At 42.1% G+C, this 18,453-nt stretch overlaps 1 long non-coding RNA gene across 1 annotated transcript in view; it reads left to right on the forward strand.

Moving 5' to 3' along the window:
* Positions 1-592: 592 nt before the first annotated feature.
* The window catches only part of LOC140210843 (uncharacterized), a 95,014-nt gene continuing 77,153 nt past the window's right edge, over positions 593-18,453 (forward strand). The window contains exon 1 of the long non-coding RNA XR_011889308.1: positions 593-1,017. This is a non-coding gene — a long non-coding RNA (uncharacterized lncRNA). The remainder of the gene's footprint in view (positions 1,018-18,453) is intronic.

Consider the following 18,453-nt stretch of genomic DNA (forward strand, 5'->3'; position numbering starts at 1 on the left):
ATCAGCATGAAATCAGTGATCCAAAGTGCTTGTTTCCTCTATGAGCTGCTATAATGCCATATGGGAGGCACAATTTACAAAGGTAAAACTTGATCAATAGAATGGAACCTTCAGAAAGTTCAAGAAGTTCCTGGATTCACTTAAGGCACAGTTAAATGATTCCATTTAACCCAAGGCGGGCCTTTTTTTTGGATAAATTAACAGAATAAACAAAACTATTGCCCTAGTTTATTGCCCTTCTGGAAAACATCAAGCTCAGAGGTAGTCCTATTTATAAAATTAAATTATAAAGACGAACATGAATACTCATTTAGCGAGTATCTGATGAAATTCATGGTTCTAAACCAAGAGACTGTTGGCAAGCCGGGGCAGGCAACATAATTCTGAAAGTAGGAGGGCTGTTTGTGTCACTAGTTCGTGGAGAGGGGGAGGTAGCAGAGGGTGGAGGCAGATGGAGAATGGTATGGCGATTGGGTCGTCAGAACTGTGGGTGTGGTGGCACAAGACGAGAAGGGAGATGCCGGAACCTGGACCAACAGTGGGTGTGGTATTGGGTCCGAAGAACAGATCCGTTGCCTGAGGGGGATTTTAGCTGTCAGAGGGTGGGGCAGGTCGGGTGTCAGATTGAGTAGAGGGGAGAAGGTTGGGTCAAGTTGCGTCGGCAGATTGGTGGCTATGAGGGAGATGGGTGAGGACTGCGACTCTGGTGAGAATCAGGAGAGAGGTGGGTGGATGTGGATGGACAGCAGAGCTGGAAAAGTAGATCACTCGGGAGGGACCTACCTGAGGCATGGTGCCAGCTCTGAATAAACGCCTGCTCTAGCATGTCCCCTTTAAGTGGTACTGAAGCGGTGTTTACTCGCATTTACCGCCTACTTCTGTATGAGTGCGCTGGCCGTAAACATCGAGGCGGGCAGGCAGATGTAGCATGGTGTTGGATGTTATTGCGCATGCTCAGGCTCCTCTGTGCACGAACGTGTCAGATGCAGCGGTGAACGGCAGACCCCGCAAATAGCAGTAAGTCCCTTCTTTCCCGTTACATCTTACTTCTTATAAAAATTAAGTCGTGAGCTGCAGAGAAGCACGCCACCAAAGGGCTCTACATCCAGGCATATGCCTTTTACCTGCCACCATCTCCTTCAGTTTGACACAGCTTGTGTGAGAGACTGTAGTAAATCTCAAACACAATTCAGATTAATGCCTGATTTCCAATGTGCCAAGGGCAATTCCTTTGAAGGGCTATTAGCTTGTAATCAAAAGTGTTTTGGTTTTCAGTTTTAGATAAATAGCTCTTCTCATCTGCAACCCATTACATTGTTCGCAAAACATTATGAACATTTTTAAGACTTAAATACGCGAAGAATTTTTGAGTTCATTTTTCATGACCAAGTGTATGTGTCACAGCACTGTTATCCGACCTGCACAACAAAAGTACCGTACGCCCTGCTCTTAAAATAACAATGACCTTTTCAATATAGATGGAGGTTCATTCATTGCACCTCACACTGTACATCCAAGTGTTCCAGTGTAACACGTGCATAGAAAAAGAAATTCCATAATCGCTATTAGATTCAGGCTATTTTATTCGTAAGCTACATTTGGTTAAAGATATAGATTGCTGACCTTTAATTTGAAAAGTGTGGCCAGAATTTGTAGTGAGCCATGTATCCCCAGTCCTTTCTACCAGCATGTGTACCCTATTAAAGTTTCTTAGGCATGGTGGAGTACCAGAATAAAATTTTAAAATCCTTTGAGATAAAGATAGACTCAGCTGCAGAGCACAAGTGATCTTAGTTTTTCAGCTAATTGTGGAGTGAGGCACAGGGCCAAACAAAATTCAGAAGTTTCCTGATGCAAGAAACTCTGCAACATGTAACAGTAGGACTATGTTTTGGTCTTGGTGCTGCATTAAAATTGACCATTCATACTGGAATAAGACTTGAGGTTCAAAGGTCAAAGGTTCAATTTATTGTCAAAGTGTGCATGTACAAATCTGATAATTAGATTGGGCTGCTTTAATTCAGAATGATTGTGTGCCGAAATGTCCATTGAAATTTGTGTAGCAGATGTGTACTTACTTACTTACATGTGTACACAGTCCCTGCTATTAGAGATTTCAGAAGGCCTGGTTTAGCTCCTTCTCTTTGTCCATGACTCATCTCCACCCAGCCACTCCAGGTTCTGTCAGCCCTCTCCAAGGCAGTTGTTGGCTTGCAACTTGTAACAATAAAGGATTAACAACCTAAGTTTTAGATAAGATAAACCATGTATGTGATGAGTTCTAGAGAAGTATACAAATGACATTTCTGAATGGACATTCAACCCATCAACACTACCACACTACTTTTTAAAAATTTTTTAAAATGCATCACTTATTTGATTTAACTAATATATACTTACTGTAATTCACAGCTTTTCTCTATTATTATGTATTGCATTGTACTGCTGCCACAAAGACAACAAATTTCACAACATTTGCCGATGATATTAAACCTGACTCTGATTCTGAAATACAGTGATGAATGTATGTGCAGCACTATGTTAATTACTCTAGCTCATTGCAAAATGTTCCCCATGATTTTGGAAACATTATACATAAGTCAAATATACTTATAGATTGGAAGGAGCCTGAAGTATTACTTAGTAATTTAAGTAGATGAAAGTTTGCTACTTCACCATTGGTCAGATTTGATAGAGTGGGTTTAGTGCATTGGACAGCTGGGAAAGCTTAGTTCCATAATAAACTATTGATAGAATTTTCTTGATAAAATATCTGAATCAAAACTGAATCTTTGGATTGACTTTAATTTCTGGCAATAGTAGAGTACAGACTGGAACAGATTGGTCAGTTGTTGCACTTGTGGGTCAATTAAATAAGTGGAAAAGCAAATTGGTCTGGCAAAAAAAAATGAGGATTAAATTTAGCCTGATGTTCAAATAGGTTACTTTTCCTGTGCTTCATAAAATGGTCAATGTATACTTTATCAGGATACGTCTGCAGAATCGTAAAGAATTTGGCAAATGCAGACATCGACAAAAACAAACAAAGTATCCAGCCCCTCAAAGACGTTGAGATTGTCTATACTTACTGTCTCACACTGAGGGATGACTATGTGGTTGATGTGTTATGGAGGCACTCCTACTGGAAAATATCCAGATAAAATTGTTGATGTGCTGGTCGCAGCTGAGTTTTTTGCCATTTGCCTTTGCATCACAGAGAAAAGAGAAGAGAGCTCAATGGGAGCTTCGCTTCTAAATGCTGTCTAGTTGAATTTAATTTTGCTGTCGTGGCGTTCATGATAGATAAGATAGATGCTGCTTTTCTGCGACAGCACTCCACGTCAGAATCAAAATCAGAATCAGGTTTGTTATCACTGGCATATGTCATGAAATTTATTAACTTTGCGGCAGTAGTACAATACGATACATAATAATAGAGAATAAAATCGGTGAATTACAGTAAGATTATATAATATAGTTAAATAAAATAAATGCAAAAATAAAAATAAAAAAGTAGTGAGGTAGTGTTCATGGGTTCAATGTCCATTCAGAAATCGGATGGCAGAGGAGAAGAAGCTGTTTCTGAATTGTTAAATGGGTGCCTTAACATTTCCTCCTTCCTGATGGTAGCAATGAGAAAAAGGCATGACCTGGGGATGGGGGTCCTTAATGATGGATGCTGCCTGAGGTATCGCTCCTTGAAGAAGATGTCCTGGATTCAATAGAGACTAGTGCTCATGATGGAGCTGACTGAATTTACAATTCTCTGCAGTTTACTTCAATCCTGTGCAGTAGCACCCCTCCCCCAATCCGAGCCCGTGATGCAACCAGTTCGCATACTCTCCAATGTATGTCTGTAGAAACCTCCAAGTGATTTTGGAGACATAGCAAAACTTCTCAAACTCCTGATATAATATAGCTGCTGTCGTGCCTTCTTTGTAGCTGTATCAATATGTTGGCTCTAGGTTAGATCCTCTTTGAGATATTGACATCCAGGAATTTGAAATTGTTTCCTCTTTCCACTTTGGATCCCTCTATGAAGACTGGTGTGTGCTTCCTTGTCTTACCCTTTTCTGAAGTCCACAATTAGTTCTTTAGTCTTACTGACAATAAGTGCAAGGTTGAAGCTACGACAGCACTCCACTAGCTGATATATTTCACTTCTGTATCCCTTCTGATCACTGTCTGAAATTCTGCCAACATGGTTGTATCATCAGCAAATTTATAGATGGCGTTTATTGATGTAGATGTGCTCGATGGTGGCAAGTGTTTTACCAGTGATGTACTGGGGTGTATCCACCATTTTTTTGTAGGCTTTTCCATTTGAAGTGTGGCTTTTTCATACCCGGTCATGATAAAATCAGGCAATATACTCTTCACCGCACACCTATCGAAGTTTGTCAAAGATTTAGATGAAATGCTGAATCTTCACAAAACTCTAAGAAAGTAGAGGCACGGCCGTGCTTTCTTTGTAATGGCATTTATGTGCTGGACCCAGGACCGACCCTACAAAAGGAAAACACTGGGGGATTTAAAGCTGATGACCCTCTCCACCTCTGATAAGGACTGGCTCGTGGACCTCTGGTTTCCTCCTCCTGTCCAAAAAGAATTAGAATATGGTGGAAAATTTGAAATGTAAATAAAAAGAAATGGCAATCATTGGAGAACTAACAGCTTATAAAATAATTTTTCAATTATTATATATGTATGTAAAATATGGCAGATCATAAATCCAAAACCAAAGTCAAATAAAGTTTTCTTGAACTTGATACTCACTTAAACTAGGATTGTTTGTAAAGGAAGGATTTCCATTTCCTTAGTTGGAATTGTCTGTCCTTAATGAAAAAACTAAACTATAAAAGCCAGTACTGGTGAAAGATTTGCTTAAAAGGCAAATACAATTCAGATGAGAACCGAGTGAGAGAGGAAATGTGATCTGAGGAAAAGCACTGTGATTTGAAATTCTTCTCCGGTGAAGAAACAACAGAATTTGTTTGAATAAAATCTGAGCAAGACGTCTATGTGTAAGCCCAGTCAATGGAGAGATCTCAAAGTGAGGGTATATTAAAATAATTATAAGAAACAAGCTAATACTGTAATCACCCAAAGCAAATATTGCACAGATTTGCAAAACAGTTGAATCAATATTTTGCATTTTCTCCTGTCTCCTCGCCTATTTACCCCCAGTAGACAAAGGAAGTGGAAACAACTCCAGTGTGTTTTGGGCAGATGGCTTATGGGCAAAGCAGACCTATTTTATACCCTGGCATTGTAATGTGCTGTCTGTCCTCTTCCTGGTATTATCAAATGAGAAAAGCCACAGCTCTCTGAAAGCTGGGAATCAAATGGGTCTGAAGGAGGAACAAAGACAAAGCAAGTTTATTATTAAAGTAAGAATATGTCTCCGTATACTACCTTCAGATTCATATTCTTGCAGGCATTTACAGGAAAATAAAGAAATACCGTAGAATTTCTGGAAGAACTATCTATATTTCTGGAAAAACATCTGGAGAAACTTCTGAAATGCCTACTTCGCTGCCGCTGTTACTGTGTGATCCTGAATCTCCGGAGGGGAAGGCCCTGAATTCTCGGCTTTGCTTGTTGCCTGGCAGCTGGGACAGGGTCGAAGTGCTCGGCAGAGATGATGCTCGGTGCTCGGTGTCGAAGGGTTGGTCGGAGGCTCGAAGTTTTTGGACGGACTCAGAGTCGGCTGGGGTCGGGTGCTTCCAATGTATCGACAGTTGTCGGTGCCTGGAGGCTTATTGCAGAGGGAGTTTCTCCCTTCTGCTGCCTGCTATCAGGGACTGTCAGGAGTCGATCGGAACTTTGAGACTTTTTTTTTACCATTCCCATGGTCTGTTCTTCATCAAATTATGGTATTGCTTTACACTGCTGTAACTATATGTTATAATTATGTGGTCTTGTCAGTGTTAGTCTTTGGTTTGTCCTGTTTTTTTGTGATATCACTCTGGAGGAACATTGTATCATTTCTTAATGCATGCATGCATTTCTAAATGACAATAAATGAGGACTGAGTGTCCTCATAATCTAATCTAATCTATAAATAAAGACTGGCAACAACCAGTGTACAAAAAAAAAAGACACTACAAATTTTAAAAGTCACTGATACTGAGAACATGAGTGGAGAGGCCTTGAAAGTGAGTCTTTAAGTAGTGGAATCAGTTCAGAGTTGAGGTGAGTGAAGTTATCTCTGCTGGTTCGGGAGCCTGATGTTTCTTGGGTAATTCAGGCTTGATGGTCTGGGAAGGTTTCACCAGAGTTACAAGGAGAGAGCTTGGTGTGGAGGGGACCCAAATTTATGTTGTGAGGACTGAATAACTGAATAGAAAACTTTCCAATTTTAGCTTTGTCATCCTCCCAGAAGTTATAAATTTCTTGTCGGCATGATGGATAGCCACAGAATAAAAATTGCAAGGGAGAACATTGATATCATTAGACCCTGATCTAATCATACTATGAAACACCGTTTAAAGGAGATTGCCAACTCTGGGAAGATGGTTTAGCCAGATGTCCAGAACTATTTATTAAAATTACAGTTGGCAATATCTGGGTGGTTTACCGGCAAGTAATTAACTCGTGTATTTTTAATGAGCAACCAATCTGGTTTCTGCAGGGTCCCAACTGTCCTAATTTTAATGTAAGAGTTTAAGTGCAGGATGTGGCAGCTAATTTGAGAGTTGCAACAGTAGTCTCTTGTATGGCCCAAGCTGTTTTAACTAGCTGTTCTCATTTTAATGTTTCCATATTGACCACCAGATGAATTCAGCATGGTTCACATTCCGACTGGTGAAGCTGGTCGAGAAGTGGGAATGGATTTAGTCACAGTAATCTTTGCGGCAGTAGGCAGCTAGGGAGAAACCGAAGAAGTGGTGAGTTGAGAGCAGAAAAACATCCAAAGTATTGCTGTTGGCAGGAGTAATAGAGTTGCTGGGCAGAGAGGCTTGGCTTTCTGTCAGGGAACCTGGTAATATATGTATGTACATCCAGATCAACAAGCACACCATTTTAAAAAAAAAAGAAATCCCCCGATCCCCTTCATGCCCCGATCCCCCATCTTGGGTCTTGGCCCGAAACGTCGACTGTACCTCTTCCTAGAGATGCTGCCTGGCCTGCTGTGTTCACCAGCAACTTTGATGTGTGTTGCTGATCCTATTTTGCTATGGTCTTCCGCATAATTCCAAGCTGCCCAGTTACCTCTATATGACCAACTAACCTACCAAACCATACAAGTGGGAAGTAACCCACACAGTCCTGGGAAGAACGTACAAACTCCTTATAGATAGCGGTGGAGTTGAACCTGGGCCGCAGGTGCTGTAATAGGATTACACTAATCTCTTTGCTATCATACTGCCCCTTCCTAAATATTTAGCGAGTACTTGTCAGCTTACTGTGGGAGCCTACAATGCTCCCTATTGCCTGGTATGTTAGAGGAGTGAAGGAATAAATTCTGCTGGAAGATAAATGATTAATTCCCAGCTGCTGTGGCCGGACCTTTCCAACCAGAAGGAGAGGGTTAAAAATCAGGGCCACTGTGGAAAAATGACAGAGTTTGGCTGTCTTCAGCACTGGGTAGGAGAGATGACTGATTCTGTGACGTAAATCAGTGCAACAAGATCCACTTTTGGTCATAATGCCAGATTCAGAGTGATAATTCCCGTGGTACTTGAAGAAATAGTAGAAAATCTCTGTCTTTTTATTTCATCTTTTAAAGTCCTTTGTTATCATCCTGCTCTAAATGAGGCACTTAGAGGATGTAAACAGAAAATTCATTTTAAAATAATGGCTGGCGTTCAGGGATGCAATTCTACAGCAAGCTCTGGGAACTCCACTGTATGAAACAGCCTCTTAGAGATTTTTATTCCATTGGGTTTTAATGTGCTCAGTGGCCCTCTGGTTACGTTGCCACTTTTTGCATTGATGTACACCCAAAACCACTTGTGTTGATCCAAAAGCGCAGTATGAGTATAGCCTAAGATTAATTATCCCTTTGCTCCACAGCTTTGCAATTAATGGAGAAAATTGCAGCACTTGAGCTGTGGCAATATTTTACTTTACGCAAGGCATAACGTTTGTGCCAAAAATTCTATATTTGCAAATCTGAGGTTTCATTTTCCCAGATGTTGCTTTTAAACTCATTTATTCCAAGTCCATATTAAATTAAGGGGGAAAAGTGTTTTTACTAATGAAGAAGGCAGGATTATTCATCTAATCATACTGTCTAGCCCCGCACAAAGCATGAATCCCCGAGGAAAAAATACATTGCCAGAGGATGTTATGATGATTATTATTACGACCATTACCAGTGATGGTAATAAATGTCATTCTGCTTGAGAGTAAACTAGCAGCTTTCAATACAGCCTTTTTCCTACAATGACAACTCTTCCAGTGAATGAACCAAGTTAAAAATCCTTGACTACACAGATGATGGCCATTGACAATGATTCTGAAAGCTCCGATTATTTGAATAGCTCAACTAATATAAATTATACTTGAATGTGTAAGTATTATTATACATAGGTGCATGAAAATAATACAATGCATTTATATTTTCAGCTTGATGAGATATCAGTGGAGTAAAATGGACACGGGTGATGAAAAAATGCATTTGTATTTATTTCTCTTGAACGCAGACAAATCTACCCAAAATTTTAAGTATGATTGCTATACCTGGACTGTGTTCTCATACAATGCCCTTAGATTATATGATATATATTTTCAACAACACATTAATATATTAGTCATTGACATACTCATTTACAATTTAAATTCTTAACTAACTTTGATGGAACCAGGCACAGAATAAGCCAGCTAAGCTTTAACTGGAGGAAGTGAGTAAGTGATTTCATAAAGTGATTCAGTCCATTCTTCTCTTTCCACACAAGAGCTTGCATTAGCAATTAACAATTATGTACACCATGAAAAAGTGACTGCATTCATGTGTAATAGATATCCTAATTGGGAGATGCAACTGGGTATGAGAATTGTAAATAAATTGTGCAGTGTTTCTTCTAGTTTAGACATATGGTCATGACTCTGTAACTTTTTTTTTCTGCTGGTAAGCTATCACTTGTTGAATACAAACATTTTCCCATGGCAATAGAAATCAAGACTTCAAAATGTTGCCAAACAGACTTTGCAGCTGACATTGTGTTTTACAATAGCCATTTAATGTGGCTGTTGAAAGATTCTGTTGAAAGAAGAATTCTCACTAAATTCTAGTCACATGCCACTTTAAAAAGATCTGTGGTTATTATTTTTCTAGATTTAGATGGATGTTATTGACAGCTGATATTCTATCCAGAGACTGTAATAAAATTCCACTGGGACAAAGAATGGATCTTCTTGATGTTCGCTGTGTGGAAGACTGTTTCGAGATGGTTTTATTTGATAGTACTGGGTTTAAAAGGGAAGCAGTTCAGAATCAGGTTTAATATCACCAGTATATGTTGTGAAATTTGTTAACTTTAAGCTCTCAGATAACTTTTACCAAGGTCTCAGACCTTAATTAGCTTGTTAAGGCTGTGGCTTGTTCACGGTCATCATTAGGAAAGGACAAGGGATGCAAATTTCAAAGCTTTATATGTACCCTGGCTCCTCAAACCTTGTCCCAACAATCAGCCATGGGCTCCTTTAAGCAGCTGCGTAGCACTCTGAAAATTAAAATAAATGATGCCCACAAAGCAGGAGAAGGCTATAAGAAGATAGCAAAGCATTTTCAGGTAGCTGTTTCTTCAATTCGTAATTGTAATTAAGAAATGGCAGTTAACAGGAACGGTGGAGGTCAAGTTGATGTCTGGAAGACCAAGAAAACTTTCCGAGAGAGCTGCTCATAGGATTGCTAGAAAGGCAAATCAAAACCCCTGTTTGACTGCAAAAGACCTTCAGGAAGATTTAGCAGACTCTGGAGTGGTGGTGCACTGTTCTGCTGTGGAGCAACACCTGCACAAATATGACCTTCGTGGAAGAGTCATCAGAAGAAAACCTTTCCTGCGTCCTCACCAAAAAATTCAGTGTCAGAAGTTTGCAAAGGAACATCTAAACAAGCCTGATGCATTTTAGAAACATGTCCTGTGGACTGATGAAGTTAAAATAGAACTTTTTGGCTGCAATGAGCAAAGGTATGTTTGGAGAAAAAAGGGTGCAGAATTTCATGAAAAGAACACCTCTCTAACTGTTAAGCACGGGGGTGGATCGATCATGTTTTGGGTTTATGTTGCAGCCAGTGGCACGGGGAACATTTCACTGGTAGAGGGAAGAATGAATTCAATTAAATACCAGCAAATTCTGGAAGCAAACATCACACCATCTGTAAAAAAGCTGAAGATGAAAAGAGGAAGGCTTCTACAACAGGATAATGACCCTAAGCACATCTCAAAATCCACAATGGACTACCTCAAGAGGCGCAAGCTGAAGGTTTTGCCATGGCCCTCACAGACCCCCGACCTAAACATCATTGAGAATCTGTAGATAGACCTCAAAAGAGCAGTGCATGGAAGACGGCCCAAGAATCTCACAGAACTAGAAGCCTTTTGCAAGGAAGAATGGGCAAAAATCCCCCAAACAAGAATTGAAAGACTCTTAGCTGGCTACAGAAAGTGTTTACAAGCTGTGATACTTGTCAAAGGGGGTGTTACTACTGCCATGCAGGGTGCCGAAACTTTTGCTTCGGGCCCTTTTCCTTTTTTGTTATTTTGAAACTGGAAAAGATGGAAATAAAAAAAGTAATCTTGCTTAAACTATTGAAGAAATGTGTCATCTTTAACTTTATGCCTTTTGGAAATCTGGTCATCTTTTACTCGCTTATCTATTCACAGTAACAGAAATTTTGACCAGGGGTGCCCAAACTTTTGCATGCCACTGTATGTACGTGTGTGTGTGTGTATATATAATGTCATAATTAAATAAGTAGGTGTAAAAAATGGAAATTAAAAAAGTAATGAGGTAGTGCTCACGGGTTCAATATCCGTTAAGAGATCAGATGGCAGAGGGGAAGAACCTGTTCCTGAATTGTTGAGTGTGTGCCTTCAGGCTTCTGTACCTCCTCCCTGTTCCTGATGGTAACAATGAGAAGAGGGCACGTCCTGGGTGGTGGGGGTCCTTAATGATGGACAGCACCTTTCTGAGGCAATAATTCCCTACCAGAAGATCACAGTTATAGAAGAAAATAGAAACAACTGCTCACTTGCTGCGCCTCATGAACAAACAAAGTTACCATGATTTCTCCTTCCCTTCTTGCTAAGTAAACATTGGCAGTATTTTGATCCTGATCAACATTGTTCTACAAATAGAAGTAATGAGTAGCTGAGAAAATGTAGTTTCCCCCATGAGGGATGTAATCATATTATAGATTTTGCTTCATCGCAGGGTTGAGGCAGATCAGGTTGGTTTCCATGGAAGGGAATAACACAAAGGATGTTTCATTCATCCATGATGCTATGCTGTACAAATGTATTCATTTTCAGCCGGTGATCTGGAGAATAGGACATGGATCCCTGTTTTTTCAAAGAACTTGCTAAAGTACATCAGGTTACATTGGTGAAATCTTATTGTATGTGGATTTACTTTGAATTGATCACTAAATATTCTGTGGACAGTTCAGCCAGTATAGGATCATTCACTACAATCCTTTATGTTGTGAATATTAGAAATCAAGATGTCAAATCATATTTTGGTGGCCCTGATAGAATAGTTCCTGATGATTAGCAGTGACTGTAGTAAATACAAAAATCCTGCAGGTGAGAAATGCAGGGCACAGTCAATCATTTGATACAGTTTTCTTTTTATTTTACCAAATTAATATAAGCTTTATTTAGTTAAACAAAATTGTGCTATTTTGAAGTACTATGTTACTTGGTATAATAAAACAGTGCTAGTGACCATGTTCAATTGCCGCGACACACTGTAAGGAGTTTGTACATTCTCCCCGTGACCATGTGGGTTTTTTCTGGGTGCTCTGGTTTCCTCCCACGTTCCAAAGACATTTGTAGGTTAATTGGTCACATGGGTGTAACTGGGCAGAGCAGACTCATTGTGCCAGAAGGGCGTGTTATTGTGCTGTATCCCTAAATATCAAAATAGTATCAAATTTCAAAGTGATCAAGTTTGAAAAGTCAGTAAGCTTTCAATATCAAAGTAATACTGAGAATTTATTTAAAAAGTCTAGAGCAAACTACAGTAAAATTTTTATCCTTCCCCTTTGTTATGGTGCTCAGCTTTGATGTCAGATCTAGGGAGACTTGTTTGCAGCTCTCCTGGTGACTCTGCTAATACATCTGGTATGCTGTTGAATTTTGCACATCAGGAAGGTCCAAGATGTAATCTGTGCTCTCTGCTGAATAAACTAATCTTAGCCGGGGCATCGGAATGCTACAATTGGATTGAACTGAGGAAAATCTGCAGCACGCTGTGGAAGTACATATGTACAGACAGGACGATCTTTGTTGGGATTCTGAATCATTCACTGTCGAAGCCCGAACGTGAACAGTAACCTTTTTGTGAGGTACTGCAGGGCAATTACCATCTATGGCTGTGCATCAAGGAGTCATTGATTTGCAGAGGCGTGATGATTACCAGAAGAAAAATAAACAAAATAAGTCCCTCTTCATTGTAGTTATTGTAATGATATATTGACAAAACACATCAAATGTGAATGAATTGGGTCACCCTGTAGTAACACTAGGCTTCCAATTTACCTCCTCTGCTTTTAATTAAGTAACCCATATGCTAAAATCTTGGCTGGATTTTGACACAGAAAGAACAAAACAATTTAGTACATTCAGCTTCAAGCTCAAGAACAGTACCCCAGAACAACTAATTAGCTTCAACGACTTGCTCTTCATACTTCCCATCTGTGGTCAGCTTGGCAGTTGGATATGTGACAGGTGAAATCACAATTTGCAAGCCAAAGCAGCATTATGAGGAAGAGGTTTGTAGAACTGCACAGAATTCACTTGTCTTGTTTTCTCTTAGATTGGATATGTTGAAGGGAAGATCATAAGAAAGAGGAGCAGGAGTGGACATGTAGTGCCCCAGATATTCAATAGGATTACTGTGCCGGTTTAGTGAACAGAGCAGCGGACATACCGGCTGAAATCTGGAGGAAAATACACAGAGGATGCAGAGGGGGATCAAAAAGGCAAGGGAAGAGGACCGGGTCGAGACAACAGAGGCTTTTGGGGAAGAGAAGTTATAAGCCGTGTCTCCCCTCTCTTACCATGGGAAATGTGAGATCACTGGGGAATAAAATCGACGAACTGACTGCGCTTGTCAGGAGTCAGAGAACATTTCGGGAGAGCAGTGTCATGTGCTTCACTGAGACGTGGCTGCACAAGGACATACCCGATCAAAGCGTTTCCATAAAGGGCTTCCAGACCATTCGAGCTGACTGGAATTGCACTGAGAGCGGTAAGCGTAAAGGAGGGGGGCTGGCAGTTCTGGTAAATAACAGATGGTGCAATCCTGGGCATATTACGATCAAGGAACGGGTCTGTAGCCCAGATATTGAACTTTTTGCTGTTGGACTCCGGCCATATTATTTGCCAAGGGAAATCTCGCATGCAATTGTGGTTGTTGTGTACATCCCTCCCTCTGCCAACCCGACGTCAGCGTGAAACATCATTTACACCGTCATAGCCAGATTACAAACCCAGCACCCAAGTGCCCTCATTACCACTTCGGGTGACTTCAACCACGTTACCATGGCTAGGACACTGTCCAACTTCACGCAGTATGTGAGCTGTATAACCAGAGGGGAGAGGACTCTGGATTTGATGTACGCTAACGTTAAGGATGCATACAGCTCCTCTCCCCTCCCCCCACTGGGAAGGTCAGATCACAACCTGGTGCACCTAAAACCCTGCTACGTGCCTCTGGTGAAGAGTAAACCTGCAACCTCGAGGACAGTGAGGAAATGGTCGGAGGAGGCTTATGAGGCGCTCCAGGGTTGTTTTGAGGTGACAGACTGGCAGGCACTCTGTGAGCCACATGGAGAGGATATTGATGGGCTCACAGAATGCATCACTAATTACATCAGCTTCTGTGTGGACTGCAATGTTCCAACAAGAACTGTCCTTTGTTATTCAAATAACAAGCCATGGGTGACAAAGGACATTAAGGACATCCTGAATGCTAAAAAGAGGGTGTTTAGAGATGGAAATAGGGAGGAGCTGAGGGCAATACAGAGGGACCTGAAAGCCAGGATCAGGGAGGCTAAAGACAGGTACAGGAGGAAGCTTGAGTGGAAACTCCAGCAGAACAACATGAGAGTGGTCTGGAGGGGGATGAGGACCATCACTGGGTTCCAGCAAACTAGCAACAGAGGAGCGGAAGGCAGTGTGGACAGGGCCAATGAACTTAACCTGTTCTTTAACATATTTGACAGTGTGGCCCCTGCCCATCCCACACATGAGCCATCTGTTGTCGGCCCCCAACCAACACATATTCCACTCTCCCCTCCTACCCCTCCTCACAGTCCCCCACCCTGCTCTCATGACTATACCCCTTCCCCACACGAAACCACCATGGTGGGCTTCACAGCTGAACAGGTGAGAAGATAGCTGAAACGTCTGAACCCAAGCAAGGCTGCAGGACCGGATGGTGTCAGTACCAGGGCGCTCAAAGCCTGTGCTCCTCAGCTATGTGGAGTACTTCGCCATGTATTCAACCTGAGCCTGAGGCTCCGGAGGGTTCCTGTACTGTGGAAGACATCCTGCCTCGTCCCTGTGCCGAAGACGCCGCGCCCCAGCGGCCTCAATGACTACAGACCGGTGGCATTGACCTCCCCAATCACAAAGACCCTGGAGAGACTTGTTCTGGAGCTGCTCTGGCCTATGGTCAGGCCACACTTTGATCCCCTCCAGTTCGCCTACCAGCCCCGATTAGGCGTTGAGGATGCCATCGTCTTCCTGTTAAACTGTGTCTACGCCCACCTGGACAAGCCAGCGAGCACTGTGAGGGTCATGTTTTTTGACTTCTCCAGTGCGATCAACACCATCCGCCCTGCTCTGCTGGGGGAGAAACTGACAGCGATGCAGGTGGATGCTTCCCTGGTATCATGGATTCTTGATTACCTGACTGGCAGACCACAGTATGTGTGCTTGCAACATTGTGTGTCCGACAGAGTGATCAGCAGCACTGGGGCTCCACAGGGGACTGTCTTGTCTCCCTTTCTCTTCACCATTTACACCTCGGACTTCAACTACTGCACAGAGTCTTGTCATCTTCAGAAGTTTTCTGATGACTCTGCCATAGTTGGATGCATCAGCAAGGGAGATGAGGCTGAGTACAGGGCTACGGTAGGAAACTTTGTCACATGGTGTGAGCAGAATTATCTGCAGCTTAATGTGAAAAAGACTAAGGAGCTGGTGGTAGACCTGAGGAGAGCTAAGGTACCGTTGACCCCTGTTTCCATCCAGGGGGTCAGTGTGGACATGGTGGAGGATTACAAATACCTGGGGATATGAATTGACAATAAACTGGACTGGTCAAAGTACACTGAGGCCGTCTACAAGAAGGGTCAGAGCCCTCTCTATTTCCTGAGGAGACTGAGGTCCTTTAACATTTCCGGATGTTCTACGAGTCTGTGGTGGCCAGTGCTATCATGTTTGCTGTTGTGTGCTGGGGCAGCAGGCTGAGGGTGGCAGACACCAACAGAATCAACAAACTCATTCGTAAGGCCAGTGATGTTGTGGGGATGGAACTGGACTCTCTGACGGTGGTGTCTGAAAAGAGGATGCTGTCTAAGTTGCATGCCATCTTGGTCAATGCCTCCCATCCACTACATAATGTACTGGGTGGGCACAGGAGTACATTCAGCCAAAGACTCATCCCACCGAGCTGCAACACAGAGCGTCATAGGAAGTCATTCCTGCCTGTGACCATCAAACTTTACAACTCCTCCCTTGGAGGGTCAGACATCCTGAGCCAATAGGCTGATCCTGGACTTATTTCATAATTTACTGGCATAATTTACATATTACTATTTAACTATTTATGGTTCTATTACTATTTATTATTTATGGAGTAACTGTAACGAAAACCAGCTTCCCCCGGGATTAATAAAGTACGACTATGACTATGACTAGGATCATGGCTGGTCTGGTTAGCTTTTTCATAATCCTAGACTTGCTTATAAAAAATTTGTCTATCTTGGCTTTGAATATATTCAGTGACTCATCCTCTAAAATTCACTGGAGTAGAGAATGCCAAATATTCACAACCAGCTGAGCGCAGAAACACCTCCTATTTTGCCATAGATGGCCAGTCACTGTTTTTAAAGAACTGCTCCCTAAACTTAGATTCCCCACAAAAGAAAACATCCTCTCAGCATCCAGCTTTTCCAGGCTTTTCAGAATCGTACGTCTCACACTTTCATCCAATGGCTCTGGATTCGACCTTGACCCTTCCTTGTAAAACAATTCCATTGTTAAGAAATAAGAACAAAAATGAAAGAAACACCAAGCAGTTCAGGCAGCATCTGCGGAGGAAGAAACAATTAATGTTTCAGTTTGTAGTTACGTCATCAGGACTGGGAAAGAAATCAAGTTAGTCTCAGAGGGAAAAGGAAAGGGAGGTGTCGGGGCAGGAAGGCAATGGGTGGAACAAGGTGACTGTTGGTAATATGGGCAGTAAAGCGTCTTTGTTTGTGTTATCTAGCCAACTGCGAAGTGCAAAGAAAGGAAAAAGGAAGAGAGAAATGGTAACCAAAACTGGCCAGTCCTGATACAAACAGAAAGAAAGAGCAGGTTATCCTATGCTGTAGAATTCTATAATTAATTTAAGGAAGGATGTGCTGACTTTGGAGAGGGTCCAGGGGAAGTTCTCAAGAATGATTCTGGGAATAAAAGGCCTATCATATGAGGAACGTTTGATGGCTCTGGGCCTTTACATGCTGGAATTCAGAAGAATAAGGTAGGATCTCATTGAAACCTATCGAATATTGAAAGGCCTATATAGATTGGATGTGGAGAGGATGTTTCCGATGGCGAAAGAGTCAAGGACCAGAGGGCACAGCCTCAGAGTAGCAGGACATTGCTTTACAATGGAGATGAGGAGGAATTTTATTAGCCAGAGGGTGGTGAATCAGTTTAATTCATTGCCACAGGTGGCTGTGGAGGCCGGGTCATTGGGTGTATTTAAGATGAACGCTGATAGATTCTTGATTAGTTAGGCCACAAAAGGTTATGGGAGGAAGACAGGAGAATGGGTTGAGAGAAAAAAGGATCAGCCGTGATGAAATGGCAGAGCAGACTCGATGGGCCAGGTAGCCTAATTCTGCTCCTATGTCTGATGGTCAATATTGAGTCATGCAGTCTGCAAGATCCTCAGCTAAAAAAATAGATAAAGAATTGATTCTCAGGTTTATATTGGGATTTGTTATAATTCTGCATGAGTCATAGAGTCAGAGATGTAGATTTGTACAGCAAGGAAACAAGCCCTTTGGCCTAGCTGGTCAATGTCAGCCAAGCTAGTCCCATTTACTGGCACTTGGCCACATCTCTAAATCTTTCCCATCTAAGTGTCTTTTAAATGCTATTAATGTATCTGTCTCAACAATTTCTTCTGGTTGCTCGTCCTGTTTCACCTTCAGAGTGAGGAAGTTGCCACTCAGGTTCTCCTCTCACGCCCTCCAATTCTTGATCGCTGCTTTCAGTATCTATGATGCCACCTACTTCAGTGACATCTAAGGAAGCTTGAAGCTCAAGGGTCACTGCTGCAGAGCAGAGAAGTTATTCCACAAAGGGCGTCCCTAATCTGCATTTGGTTTCTCCAGTATCAAGGAGGCCACATTGGGAACCACAAATGGAAGTATGTGAATCTTTGCCATAATCTGGAAAGACTATTGGGTCCCTGGATTTTGGGAAGCGAGAAGTTGAGGCGCAGGTATTGCACTTCCCACATTTGAATGGGGAAGTGTCATACAATGCAAAGTAATAGCTGGAGGCAGAAGAATGGACTAGGGTGTCAGGGAAGGAGTGATCCCTTCAAACTGCTGAAAGGGGACGCGAATATGTATCTGGTGGTAGAATCTTGTCAGAGCTGGTGGAAATTGCAAAGGTTAAGTTCAGAGGCTGGCGGGGTCGAGGTGAGGACCAGGAAATGTTGGCTCTTGTTGAATGAGATCAGAGGGTTGGGACATGTTCACAGGCTCTGTTCACTATAATGGTTGTGGAAGCCATGGTTGAGAAAGAAGGAACGCTTTTCAGAGGCATTTGTATGAAATATCTCACCATTGGAGCAAATTTGACAGTGTCAGAGGAACTTGGGGAATGGAAATGGAGTTCTTTCAAGAAGCTGGGGTTGGGGGAAATATAACTGCTGCGGGGGTTGTGGGCTTGTAGGGGGTTGGTGGTTAGTCAATACTCTGGGATGGGAACCCGGAAAGGGAAGAGAGGAATCAGGGTTGGACCATGGAAGGTCAAAGCGGAGTGGGAA

Source organism: Mobula birostris, chromosome 16 (genome assembly GCF_030028105.1).
Source record: "Mobula birostris isolate sMobBir1 chromosome 16, sMobBir1.hap1, whole genome shotgun sequence".
NCBI lineage: Eukaryota > Metazoa > Chordata > Chondrichthyes > Myliobatiformes > Myliobatidae > Mobula > Mobula birostris.